Raw genomic sequence first — 14,317 nt, forward strand, 5'->3', positions numbered from 1 at the left:
AGTTTATGAATGGATACTGTACATTAAACCAAAATTTAGAGACTATTTACATTGTTATCTCTTTCAATCTTTTATAATTTGTGGATCTGCCCCTCCCAATGCAGTCGCCCCTGTCTACAGAGCAACGTGGATTGAAAGTGCATGCCGAAGCATGCTGCTCGATGTTCAAATTGGGCGTTTTCTTTTGTATTTGGTTCTTATAACTGGCCTTTCCCTCTGTTCTGCAATGCCATATGAAGGTCAGCAATGTTGCTCATGAGAGAATGGGCAACGTTCTTGTAATGAAGGTGAACGGTGCCTCCACAATAGTCAGTAATGGGGTGTGGCACACCGATCCTTTCGAGGTCGGAATGACACGCTCATAACTCACCTATCGAAAAAACACGACGGCCACACCATTGTGGAAGATACCATATCAAAGGCGGCAGCTCTTTTTCTTACATGTTTAACCTGATGTCATGAAGCAAGGCAATGGAGATCAATCTAGCTTCTTGCAAATGACCATGGAACAGTTTAGCCTGTTGAAGTGGCTATGCACGCCTGGTTGGAGTGAGGATCTTGTTGCCCCTGACGCCTTTGTTTGCCCCTTTCTGCAATGAGTAAAAGAATTCCTTGAGCTAAAGGGTGTGCAAGCGAACCACTTCCTAATACAAAGGCACCGGATCATTCGGCAATCAGAACTTACAGATCAATGCCCTGTTTAGAACAAAGAGATTGTAGAAAGATACTATCATATTTTCATCAGGTCCTGGAACCCAGTGGCAGAAGCCTAGTTCTGAGAAAAGCTAAAATGTCATGTTGAGAAACCAGATACAGCACTTGATCTCAGCCAAAACGCCGAGAAAGGTGCTCCTCTCACTTTAGTGTTACTCTCGGCTATGCATGAGTCCAGAGACCACTAAATAATCAGGATAGCTACACGAGCTGTAAAATAACCGTTAAAAACTTGGCTCAGTTTGTATTCCCGACAGAGAACACGAAACTCAGTTTGTATTCCCGACAGAGAACACGAAACATTGTAATTCTCATCCATAACTGATTACTAAAGAGCGTTCCTGTACTCTGGACTTCCATGGCAGCATCATTGGAAATCAGGAGATTGTGAAGCTATAGGCAATGATCCGGGAAATGTAAAAACTAATTGGTATCGCAACAGAGCATGAAGTCAGTATGTGCTAAGTCAATGTATATTTGAAATGTAGCTGGAAAATATTTAACTATGCCAGGAACCATTTAAAGAAGATCTATGGAATATAGCAACAGTAAAAAGATCAATGGGATACAAACAAAACTGGAACCACATGGAAATAAGCATTAAATCGTCCCTGCAGCGAACGCTTCCCCCATGCATTTTTATAGCAACAGTAGTTTTAAAGGTTTTACTTCCTGCTTTGTGAGTTCCCGGAAGGCTATTCGTTAACTATAATGAGTGGTGTCCAGTTTCACCAGATTACCAGTTTCGTCTACAAGAAAGACATCCTATCCTTCCTTCCATTAGTTTGAACTCTCCAACAGTCCCTATCTAGGCAAAGTTTCAAAAGAATTGTGCAATGATTTAACCATTCTAATCGATGTACTAGTTTCAAAAGAATTGTGCAATGATTTAACAATTCTAATCAATGTAATCTTTAGAAATCTAGCAATCTGCAAATGGATTTCCTGACCAGGAGAGTCGAGATATACTAGTGGCTCCATATCGATAAGTACCATCATTTATTGGCATAAGAAAGCCATGAATGAGTTTCACAAAATCGCCAGATACCAGATCATTGAAGCTGTTCCAAGGTTGGCATGACTGACTGTTCCAAGGTCTCGGATCATGTCATCTTCTCTATGAGCTCACGTGCAGCGGCAATGATTAACTCTTCATCGTGTGTCGATCCTCCACCTTTTTCCAGATCATCGAAGCTGAGCTCAGGCTGTGAAGATGACAAAGAATAAATAACATGACCCTGAATAAACGAATGAAAAACAAGCACAGCAGATGCAAAACTCTGAAATCGCTCTGCTCTCATATGGGTCGTCAAGCGACACAGAATCACGTCGGGTTCCGGGCATAAAGATCCTACCCTTTCGATGGTATACAAGAAGAAACGCAACTAAGCAAGAAAAGCTTCGACTTTTCGACAGCCACAACCTCGGGCCAGGCGGAAACAGAGGGAAAGAAGAAAGATGGCAATCGAAAAGGGCAAAGAAGAACACTTTCAAGCGCAAAAGGGGCGCCTTTTCCGTTGACCCAAAAAGGGAAACCTGTACCTGGAAGAGCCCAAGTTGGAGGGAGATAGGAATGCGGAGGAAGACGAAGAGATCGCGGTGGAGAGGTGATTCTGCAGAGCCACTCTCTCTCTCTCTCTCTCTCTTCCGACTTGGTGCAGAGAGAACCAAAGATAGGGAGGGGAAGAGTGACGAAGCAGCAGAAGATTGACAGGTAAAAAGGGTTTCGTACGTCGTGTCACAATTTTTTTTTGTATTAGCTGACAGCCGCTTTAATAACCCGCCATCCTCCTTGCAATTTCGAACTCTTGAGCTCCCTCAAAAGTAGGGGTGTGCAACGGAAACCATCTGAACCGAAAACCGGCCGGACCGGACCGAACCGATCGGTTTCGGGCGGTCCTAGAGGGTCTCGGTCCGATCTCGGGTTCCTATTTTTGGAATCGGTGAACGGTTCCAGATTTCGGGATCGGAACCGGATCGGATTGGACCGACCATTTATATATATTTTAATTTATGAAATAATTTATAGTACTCATTACCATCATATTCATTTCTTCTCTCATAACTCAAAGCTAATAATCCTTCCCTTTTTAGCTTCGAACTACACTCAATAGTAACCATCACATCACTTTTATTTTCCAAATTTTTGCAATTTTCCTCGCTTGCCTTTCCCTCTTGAAACCTAAACGAACGGTTAAACTCCTCTCTTTTTTTATGTTAGTTTCTGCTTTAATATACAAGTAACCATCACATCAATTTCTATTTTCCTAATTTTTGTGATACAACTCAGCGGTAATTCAATTCAACTTTCATTTTCCCAAACCCTTCCTAGTTCCTCCCTCTTCGCTCTCTCCCGTCTCCCGTCGTTGCCCCGACGATTCCCAAGGCCCTCTCATTCTTTGAGGTGAGTCCCGAGTCCCGTCCTCGATCAGCTCTTTTGCTATGTTTTCATTGCCGCGCGGCTTCGTTGTTTGATCATTTATACTCTGTAGTCCCATCTTCGTTTGTTTCCGACATGCGATTGTGCTATATTGATGTTGCATTTGGGGGTGGGGGCGGTGGGTGGTTGGATTTCGTCTCCTCCACGCATTTTGGTGTGGGTAAGAGCGCGCTTCGTTAGGGATTTCAATCTCTTGGCTCTCTCGTTGAGATTTAATTCTTCGTTAGGAGATTTCAATCTCTTGGCTCTCTTTGTTTCCACAAAGTTGACGTTTTTAATTTAATAGGGCGTCATTTTGTTGGTCACAAAGTGAATAAAAAAAAAACTTGACTGGATTATAATCTCACATTACTTTACTAGTAATTACTATTTATTTTTTTTGTTAAATGAAATGAAAACAAGTGATGGTTCATTGGAATCGGACCGGACCGGACCGGTTGGTCGGACCGGACGGGACCGGTGGTCGGTCCGGTTCTCGATTCCAAGATAGCCGGTCCGGTCCATGGTCCACGGTCCAAAAAGTGGGAACCGATCCTCCCGGTCCGGTTCCCGGTTCTTGGGTGGAACCAGGACCGAACTGGAACCGATCACCCCTACTCAAAAGACTAAAGTTTACCATTCTCAAGGTGGTTAGAGATAGAGCCATCACTTTCAGCAAGGTTCCTCCATCTCCGAGAAATAGAAGACTTCAAAGAGGCTGGCGTCTTGATCCAGCGATCTTCTCTCCTTAAGCTGTCTTTGCTTTGTTTCGCCTTGTGGCTGTATTTTGTGGCTTCTCCGTTTCTTTGCTTTGGGCGTTAGGACTGAGGTTCGCCTTGGCTATTCTGTGTTTGTTTGGTTTTTGGTTGTCTTCCTTGTACCCTTGTGGTTGTTCTTCTAGTTAGTATTTGTTTTGCATCTGATCCCCTTCACTCTTACATTGTTCGTGAGAGTGTAGGTTTTGGGACCGATCTTTTGTACATTTGTCCTAGCTCTATATATTTATTACCATTACCAAAAAAAAAAAAAAGTTTACCCAGCAAAGACCAACAGAGCCACCACGGCCAATGGTGTCATAATTCATTTGTATGTAGCTTATCCTCCTTTTGATGCTAATGCTTTATACTTCTTTTTGCATTAACGGAATTTGGAGTTCTCACTGGATGTGAGACTGCTCTGTAATCTACTTTCTTCCCTCCCCTATGTATATAATGCGAAGAATCAACAAAATGCAATGGTGATGTCTCCTTTAAAAGTTTATTTTCAGTCCATCATTCCATGTTTCTTTAGTTTATCAAACTCAACGAAGGATCGATCACATGAGATTGGTTGTTTTTGTAGGCGCGCCTCATGGACACAGAATGCAAGCTAATCAGTCTACATAAGGAAAAACCTACTTTATACAATGTTAAATCTGAGTCTTCCTAGAATCACACACGTTTACTCATAACACAAAAGACAACAAATGAAGACCAAGAATACATTCCAACACACTGAATTTCAAGAGTGAGAAATAGGGGAGAGCTTATATTTAGAGACATTCGGTACACCAATGACCTATATCGGGCTGCCCAACAAAATCCAAAACACAATTTATGATGTGAGGAGGGCCATAAACATATGGATCACCTTATGACAAGGTCCCCCACGGCACGTTCGTTCTCGTATATGTAAGAATAACCTGCATTCTTGGCAGACTAGAAATGTCCTAGTATAGATGAAAGTTCACATGACGATTTCCAACATAACAGCCTCTCTCTCTCTCTCTCTCTCTCTCTCTCTCAGACGCGCACCCATCCACTATGTAACATAATTTGTCACGCCAGCACAGCATTATAGTGCTGTTATTAATGGCAATTGAAGATAAATCTTGACAGAACAGACTTGAGTGACCCGATTGTTCTAGAAAGAAGATGAAAAGACAATGTTGCAGGAACAGTACAAGTTAGAGACCATATTCAAGCTTGACCAATTAAAAAGATTAATTTACACTACACCTTTCTAATTTTGACCAAATTGTCACTGTATTTTCACAGTATTTTTCCAGGAGCATCAGAAAGGATTTAAGTAGGGAGACTTCATTCTATACAGTCCCGTCGACTAAAGGGAAATAATTGGTGATTTGAGGGAGATCTAGTTCCATTTGTTTGAGCTTTAAAAAAAGTACCTACGGTGTTATTTCGTTCCCTCCAAATTAGAGCGGTGATTCGACCAAAAATAAAATTAAATATAGTAGCGTTAATAGGAGGGTTTTGGAAATAGAGCGTGTTACCGTTCCTTTGCACTATTCTGACTCAAAGCAGTGCAGTTCTGGAGTAATAAGTAGGGAAAAAGATAGAAAATGATTCCCATTCAAATGCCGACTTTTAGGGGCTGTTTGTTTAAATTTGTTTCAATTCCCGGAACACAATTTTTTGTTCTTTTGTTCTAGGAAATAAAAAAAAATAGAATCACGTTTATTTCCGAAAATATATATATATATATATATATATATTTTGTTTCGGGAATAGATTTGGAACAGAAACAAGAAATAGAAAAAAAAAAATTGTTTCTTATTCCTAGGAACAATTCCATGAAACACTTTTTTTTTTTTTCTCATTTTTCTTCTTTTTTTCTTTGGTGATGACCTCGCCGAGCGTCGCGGCCCTCGATGAGGCTCGGCCTCGCCTTGGCTAGGCGAGCTCGAGCTCATCGGGGGCCGTTGAGCCTCGTCATGGCTAGGTGAGGCCGTCGGCCCTCGTCGGCCGGTCACTAGCCATGGCCAAGGCCGACGACCAACCAAAAGAAAGAAAGAAAAAATAAAGAAGAAAAAATAAAAATAAAAATAAAAATATTAAAAAATATTAAAAAAATTATACAAGTTTATCACAAGTGTTTCTATTATTTTTCTATTCTAGGAACATAAATTTTTTGTATTTACCAAACACGTTCTTTTGTTAAAAAATTGTTCTCGAGAATTTTATTTAAAAATTGTTCTTTAGATTAGAAACGTTGTCGAATGTATTCGTAAAAACTAAAAAAAGAAAAATCCTGACTTTAACTTCTTTCCTTTGGCAGGGGGAGGGATAGAGAAAAGGAGAGTAGTGGAGAAGGACATTGATAAGACTAAAAGACGATAGCGATGGCCATAAAACTTCCTCAAGAAGGTGAACACAGTCTTGCAGACTTCTGGAAAGAGGACAACCAACATGGAAGGGGGAGGTGATGGGTTCAAATCCCCACCTTCTCAATGGGGATGGGGTGGGGACGCGTAAGTTTCAGGAGTGAGTTTCGACTCCCACGCCCTACAAGAGGCAGGACAAAAGTCTGAGAGTGAGTGTAGAGTAAGAATAGAGTAGGACTGACCAAAAAAACAAGGCCAGATGTGGGGTCCATCAAGCACGGTGGATTAACTTCTCCAGCAAGTGGGAGACTTCACTTCACCAGACAAGTTGATTGGCATTAGTCAAGCGTCCATCATAAACAAGGATAGATGTGGGAATCCATCAAGCACCATGGGTTAACTTCTGAAGCAAGGGGGAGACTTCACCAGACAAAGTTGCTCGCCTTGAATCGTATTCTATAAATTAAGTTTAACAAAATACTTTATTTGTGGATTCACTCTGAACGGGTAGCATTCCGACTATCCTTAACACATTGAATTCTAGGGAGGAATTCTTTTTTTTCCGAACTGGAATTCCCTGAAGCTCCCTTGTTTGCCTTAAATAGGAGTCATTTCTGTTAACAACGGAAAGCGGATCGGTGAGTGGCAAAGCCAGATGATAGGACCACGAAGCACCCAACGAATGGAGGATTGGAACGGCTTTAATCATATGCTTAACACAGCCAGTTCGAAAACGAGCTAGTCGCCTTACTTCGAGAACGAATCTCCATGGATGGGCACTTTAGTGAGAGCGACACAGATTACTAGTAATCCTTTTACTATTGCCAAATCCCTCCAAGGAGTATAAAGCTGTCGAAAGACACAACGACAGATGTGACACACGCATCAAAGAGATCCGCCAACGAGCGAAGGAAATCGCTCAGGAGAGGGGATTCCACTGCGACAAATGCGAAGCGGTGGAAGACGCCACAAACTATGTGGCCAGTCACGCCGAAGAGTTAGCCGAAGGGGAACAACTCCGCTATCTAACGAGGTTAAAACATAGCCTAGAGAACTTGAATAGTCATACCGGGGTCGCATCTTAGAAGAAGTCAAAAGATGGAGACCCTAACTATAGTACAGTTAGTCTGGTTTGAGGACCCAGAAAAGGGGGGAATCATCAAGCCGGTACTAATCTAACTCTTAGGGGAGCCTTTGAGTGTGAGCAATCCGATTTAGGCAAGTAATCCTGTGAAATTAAAGGTAAAAAGAAGTCGTTTTCAAATGGGCTAGGGGGAGACTTCACCAGACAAACTAGTAGTCTTGCTGCAACCCCAGACTTCACCTGCTCTTCGTTTTCTATAAATTAAGCATTTCCATGTTCAAGTTTAACAAACAGCTCTAGCCAAAGCCTCTCTCTCTCTCTCTCTCTCTCTATCAGCATAGCCAAGAATCAGCAAGAGAGTATATCATCTGAAAAAATATTGTCTGGTGCCCTTGTCTGAATCAAGTGTGGCGCACGGACCACTTCTTTAATGCCTCGTTGCAGCACACGGCATATCTTTATCTCGGGAGGACGACAAAAATAATTTATAAATTTTTGTTTATTATAAAATATAATCCTTAAATTTTAATTTAACCTTTAAACCGGGCGTATTGTTGTTTCATTACCTATCTAAGCTAGGTTTAAAAGTTCACCTAGGTAGGCTCCACAATAATATGGGAAGAGGTCTAGCCTCTCCAATCAAGTCTACCAACGTCCGCACACGTCCTAAGGAGAGGTGGCGGGCTCCTTGGATTTGCTCGATATAATACCTCGGGGACACGGCACTTGGCTCCTCCTACAACTAATCTGATATTTTTCTTCTCAAATTAGCAAGGAATACAAGCCACAACCAAGTGGGGTCTTCAAGGCAGTTCTCCCACCTGTCTAGAAGACCCTTGACCTTTTATAGACCTGCTTAGGTTCGAGCATATCTTTATCTCGTGAGGATGACAAAAATAATTCATAAATTTTTCTTCATTATGACATGCAATCCTTAAATTTTAATTTATTATAAAATATCTTCCTTAAATTTTTAATAGTTTCAGAATTTTGATCCAATATTTAATATAATTTAGTTTAGAGACTATATAAAACATTTACTAATTATTCATGAATCAAATTTAACAAATTGAAAGTCTAGTATAGGTATTGTACATATTAAGAACTTATAGATAATATTGAACATTAAATCAAAATTTGAAGACCATTTGTGCGATTATCTCTTGATGCAGTTGCTCATCACGTGAATACGGAGCTCTATGGATTGAAAGTGCAAGGCGTGCATGCAAAGCATGCTGCTGGATGTCCAAATTGGGTGTTTTCTTTGTATTTGGTTCTTCAAACTGGTTTTACCTCCGTTCTGCAATGGGACATGTCTTGTGATGAAGGTCAGCAACGTGGCTTATGAGAGAATGGGCCACGTTCTTGCAATGAAGGTGAACAGTGTCTCAGCAAGAGCCAATAAAGTAAAAGGGATAGGCACGCCCATCATTTCGACGTCAGAACAATGCGCTCTTAGAACGCGTTTGGTAATGATTACATTCTCGAAAATAAATTCGACCATAAATGATTATTTTTATTCTATTCCGAGAACGATTATAAGTAAAAAAAAACGCGTTTAATAACTGTCCAAATATAATTCTGTAATAAAATTGTGTTTGGTACCGTGCTCATTGATTTTGTTCCAAATCAATTTTTTTATTTTTAAATAATTTTTTCTTTTTCTTTTCCTCTTTTCCTTTTTTTTTTTTCTTTTCTTTTTTTCCTTTTTCTCCTATTCTTCTTCTTCTTCTTTTTCTTCTTGGTCGAGCCTTGTCGGCGGTGAAAGAGGCTCGCCGATGGCTAGGCCGGCCTCATCGGGGCTAGGCGAGGCTCCCTGGCCACCGGCGGGGCTAGGCGTCACGAGGCTTGCCCAACCTCTCTGGTGGCCAAGCGGGCCTCGCCCCCGCTGGGTGAGCCTCGCTGCCGACCTCGCTAGATCCGGAGGCCAAGCCTCGCCGGTGGTTGGGCTTGCCTCCGTGAGCTCGCTGCACTGGAGACGGCGATAGTAGCGGCCGGCGGCGGTGGCGGAGACAGGACAACGGCGGCGAGTGGGGGTGGACAAGCGGTCGCGAGATGGCCAAAGGGAAGAAAAAGAAGAGTTTATTTTTATTCTCACATTTGTTCCTAGGAACAAGAATCAACTTTTTTTTTGTTCTTGATTCCACTCCCAATCCGTTCGGGAACAAAAATTTTACCAAACGCAATTCTCGACCCAAACCGATTACGAAAACAAAAAAATCAATCTCGCTTATTGCAAATAACCATGGAGCAGTTTAGCCTATTTAAGTGGCTGGGTAGGCCTAATTGGAATGAGGATCTCGTCGCTCCCGACGCTTTCCCGACACCTCTGTTTTTTTTTTTTGTCAAAAGGTGAAATTTTATTTATCATATAAGCGGAAAACCGCAAAAAGCCCGCTACGGGCGTCGATACATAGTAGATTCCAGAGGCTTGATGGAGGGGAGGCCCACCAATTCGGAGGAATGGTCTTCAGGCGATGGTTGCGTGCGGCCCAGTCCGCGACTTGGTTTGCTGAACGAGGGCAAAAAGCGAGGCCCACTCGCGGCAACCGTTGGAGAAGAAGTCGACAATTCCTCAACGCCCGCGTGCGTTTAAGTCGGTTCTGTTCGTGCTTCAAGCTGGAGACCACGAGTTTGCTGTCAGTTTCCAGAACAGCTTCGCGGATGTCTTTCTCCTTCAGAAACTTTAGGGCTTCAAGGACCCCTAGGGTTTCAACTTGTACGCTTGATTCCGCCTAGACGGTCTTTGAGAATCCATCTAAGAGGGTGCCGGAGGAGTCCCGAACGACGCAAGCCACCGCTCCCTCCGTCGATCCTTCCCCCAACGATCCGTCGATGTTCAGCTTGATGCAGCCGGTCTTCGGAGCTCGCCAGGTAGGTTGGATCTCCGGTTCTTCGGTTTTCTTGGCTGGTGCGTCTCCACATCCCCATTTTTGGTAGCTGATTTGCTAAGATCTTGCAAGATCTATCACTTTGCAGGGCTCTGGTTTTGTACCTCGGAAGATGAAATCGTTACGCCCCTTCCATACCTGCCACAGAAGAGTGCCGATTGTCTCTAAAGAGGGGAGGTGCGGCTCTTTGCTTGTAAATTTGGCCAGCCAGTCATCTATGCGTTTAATTTCATGTGCGTCGGTTTGCTGTTTTATTTCCAGCCGATTCCATACCCCAGCAACCCATGGGCAGAGGAGGAGTGTAAGTTCAGCCATTTCCACCGTGACTCTGCATAGATCACATAGTGGGTCAGGTGAGATATTCCTTTTCCATAGATTCTCCTTAGTTGGTAGAGCGTTTTGACAAGCCTGCCATATGAATAGCTTCACTTTCGGGTTGGTTTTCACGTGCCAAATTGCGTTCCATAATGTCGTTGGGGTTTGATATGAGGAGGAAGGGTGCTGATTGGCTGTGTTTTCTGTGATGTTGTCTCTCAACAAGTTGTAACCATTCTTGACTGTAAATGACCCATGTTTTGTGCCCGTCCATAATAATCCATCACTAAAAAAAGGATTATTTATTGGTATTGCAAGAATTTCCTGTATTATATGATCATCAAACAGATTTCTTACCAATGGTTCGTTCCACGTTTATGTCCCCGGTAGTATTAACTCTAAGACTTTTTGGGGATCGTTTCTGTTTGCGGGCCCTCCTATTAAGCCTCTTCTCAGCCATTTGTCTGTTCTGATGTTAACTGATTCTCCACTTCCTATCGACCATCAAACTGAGTCCGCAATAGCCTCTCTTCCAATTAGCAGACTTTTCCATCCCCATGAAGGGTTACAACCAGAATTAGCATGCCAAAAATCTGAACGACTGAAGTATAGCCCCTTCATTAATTTGCTCCATAGCGCATTCGGATTTTTAACCATCCTCCAAGCTTACTTCCTCAATAAGGCTTTATTAATAGTAATCAGATCTCTGAAACCCATTCCTCCTCTATCTTTTCTCATCTTCATGATTTCCCATCGTTTCCAGTGCAAACCCGCCTGTGCATCACCGTTTTTCCACCATAAATTTGCTATTTTTTTCTCTATAGCCTTACAAATTGATACTGGAATTTTAAAAACTGACATGGCATATTGTGGTACCGCCTGCACCACTGATTTTAGAATAATTTCTTTACATGCCTTTGATATGAGTTGCTCCTTTCAGCCCTCCAATTTCATGTTAATCCGATTTAGAATCCACCCAAACATTTGCTTTTTTGATGCTCCCCAATCAAATGGTATTCCCATATACTTTCCTGTTCATTCTAGCTCTAGTACTCTTAATTCTATCTTCATGTTTTCCCTTAATAAAGGTGGACAGTTTTTACTGAAGAAGATCCCTGATTTATTTAAATTGACAGCTTGTCCTGAAGCATAACAATATTGGTTGATGACCGCTGCAATGTTTTGGCATTCCTGGAGAGAACCATCTAAGAAAAAAACTGAATCATCTGCGAATAACAAATGAGTTAAAGTAGGGCAGAATCTGTTCAGTTTAATTCCCTTGATATTTCCTTCTTGTAGCGCCTTTCCCATTAGAGTTGATAAGCTATTTGCTACCAATATAAAAAGATAGGGTGAGAGAGGATCGCCTTGTTGAATGCCTCTGGTTGGAGCAAACTCAGGAAGAGATTCCCTATTAAGTTTAATATTAAATGTGATTGTGGTTACACACTGCATTATCCAATGAACCCATTGAGCACAAAACCCCATTTTCAGCAGGCAACCTTCAAGATAGTCACATTCGATCATATCATAGGTTTTTGTCATGTCAAGTTTGAGTACCGCTTGGAAATGCTTCTTTCTTTTCCTCTTTCTCAATTGATGCAGTACCTCTTGTACAACATAAATATTGTCTTGAATCTGTCTTCCACTAACGAAAGCACTTTGCTCACCTGAAATCAGCATAGGCAACCATCTTTTCAGTTTGTTCGCCAATATTTTTGAAATAATTTTGTAGGCAAAGTTGCATAAGCTGATAGGGCGGTATTGATCAAGTTTCTCCGGGTCAAGAACCTTTGGTATTAGAGTAATATGTGTTCTGTTAAGGGCTGGATCCAAAATCCCTAAGAAAAATAAACCTCGAACTTCCTTTAAGATATCGAGACTGATTATATCCCTAGTGATGCTGATAAAACAACCCGTTTAAACCATCTGGGCTAGGGGCTTTATGAGCTCCTAATTGGAAAGCAAAGCACGAAATTCTTCCATAGTTACTTCCGCCACTAAACAGTTATTTATTTCATTTCCAATTAGCGTAGGGCATTGATTTAAGACGGGGTTATAGTTACGAGGTCCTTCCGAGGTATATAGTGCTTTGAAGAAAGATATGGTGAGGTGCTGGAGTTGCTGTTTACCTCTAACCCACTGATCTTCTTCATTTTTCAGCATCTGAATTCTGTTTTTTCGTCTCCGTTGGATCGTTGGTGCATGAAAGTACTTTGTATTTTTGTCTCCCCAAAGAAGCCAATTAATCCTTGATTTCAAGCCCCAAAACATTTCCTCCCTGCGCCATAAACTTTCCAGCTCTTCTTTTATCCTTTCAATTCTTCCTTTATCTTGATAACTCCGGTGGTTGTTTGTGATGGACTGAAGTTCCTTCTTTAAAGCTGTAATGCGAGTGTTATTGTTGGGGAATTTCTGTTTGCTCCATGCTTTTAAAGCTTGGCTGGTAGAAAATAGTTTATCTCTCAAGCCTCCTTGGATGCAAGGTTGAGATTGCCATGCATGAGTTACTATCTCCCTACAATCACTATCTTCAACCCAGTAAGCTTGAAGTTGAAATCTTTTTGTTTCTTTACAGATTCAGCAGTGCTAACCACAAGGAGGGGACTATGATCGGATCCCACAGCTGGTAGAGCAAAAGCCTCAGCCTTCGGTAATGTAACCCGCCAATCCATCGAGCAGAAGACTCTATCCAATTTCTCCTGGATCATATCAGCACCTTCTCTGTTATTGGACCAGGTAAACGCACATCCTTTACAGTCAATTTCCATTAGCGAACAATCATGGACGCAGTCTTGAAAAGCCTGCATTCTGGAATTCTCAGCCATCCCGCTTCCCCTTTTCTCCCAATAATAAAGTATCTCGTTGAAATCTCCCATGCACAACCATGGGAGTGTATTAGAAGAAGCAATCTGTCTTAATTTCTCCCATAGTTGAAGTCTTTCCCCATATCTATTTGGAGCATGCACACAACTAAGCCGCATTTTTTTTCCGACTCTCATAATCAAGACATATCAAATTTATTAGTTCTTGAGAACTAAACTCCACTTCCACCTCCATTTGCTCATTCCATAATACCGCCATCCCCCTCGCAATGCCTTGCGGTTCCTCCACAAAACTCTTTTGAAACTTTAGTTTTCTTTTAAGACGAGCTACCACCGTTTCTTTGTTTTTAGTTTCCATTAACAAGATAAGATTGGGCCTTTCTTGAGCCACCATGGCTCTTAAATTCTGAACTATTAGTGGTGTGCCCAACCCATGACAATTCTAGCAAATTACTCTCATTTGTGACCCGGTGGCTTATTTGGGCTAGCCACCGAAGCCCTTCCCCTGGTTTCTTCTGAAAAACTGATGGGAGTATCCTGCAGATTTGTTTCATCCAGACTGGCCATATCAATAATTGAAGGGTAATAAGGAGTATACCTCTTCAACTTCTTGGTTGGTGAGCTTTTCACGATCCTACTTTCCTTTTTTAAACCTGTTTTTTTGTGCCAGGAAGAGGAGATAACAGCTTGCTGGTCTTGCTGTGCAGGTTCATCTATGTTCATGATGCCCTTTCCTTTCTCCTGTTGCTGCTTCATTTGGTGTTCAGGTAAGTTGATATCCATTTGTGCCCTGTTTTGAGGTTGTGTTTGATCTGCATTAGTTCCTTCTTGTTGCTCTCCGGTAAATATGACAATTTGAGTATCCTGAGAGGATATGGCGCTATTCTCTTGTAGTTCCCCCTCTTCTTCAGCCACTTTTTCATTATAAAATAGCTCCCAAAAAGGGCTATTCACTTTCACCTCTGC

At 42.0% G+C, this 14,317-nt stretch overlaps 1 long non-coding RNA gene across 1 annotated transcript; it reads right to left on the reverse strand.

The window, feature by feature from the left end:
- Nucleotides 1-234: 234 nt before the first annotated feature.
- On the reverse strand, nt 235-2,383 carry LOC120295617. The gene is made up of 3 exons (XR_005552980.1): nt 2,257-2,383; nt 1,763-1,919; nt 235-590 (listed from the first exon to the last, which is right to left on the reverse strand). It is a non-coding gene; the product is annotated as an uncharacterized LOC120295617 (long non-coding RNA).
- Between the last annotated feature and the right edge of the window lie 11,934 nt (nt 2,384-14,317).

Source organism: Eucalyptus grandis, chromosome 7 (assembly GCF_016545825.1).
Source record: "Eucalyptus grandis isolate ANBG69807.140 chromosome 7, ASM1654582v1, whole genome shotgun sequence".
In the NCBI taxonomy this organism is placed as follows: Eukaryota; Viridiplantae; Streptophyta; class Magnoliopsida; order Myrtales; family Myrtaceae; genus Eucalyptus; species Eucalyptus grandis.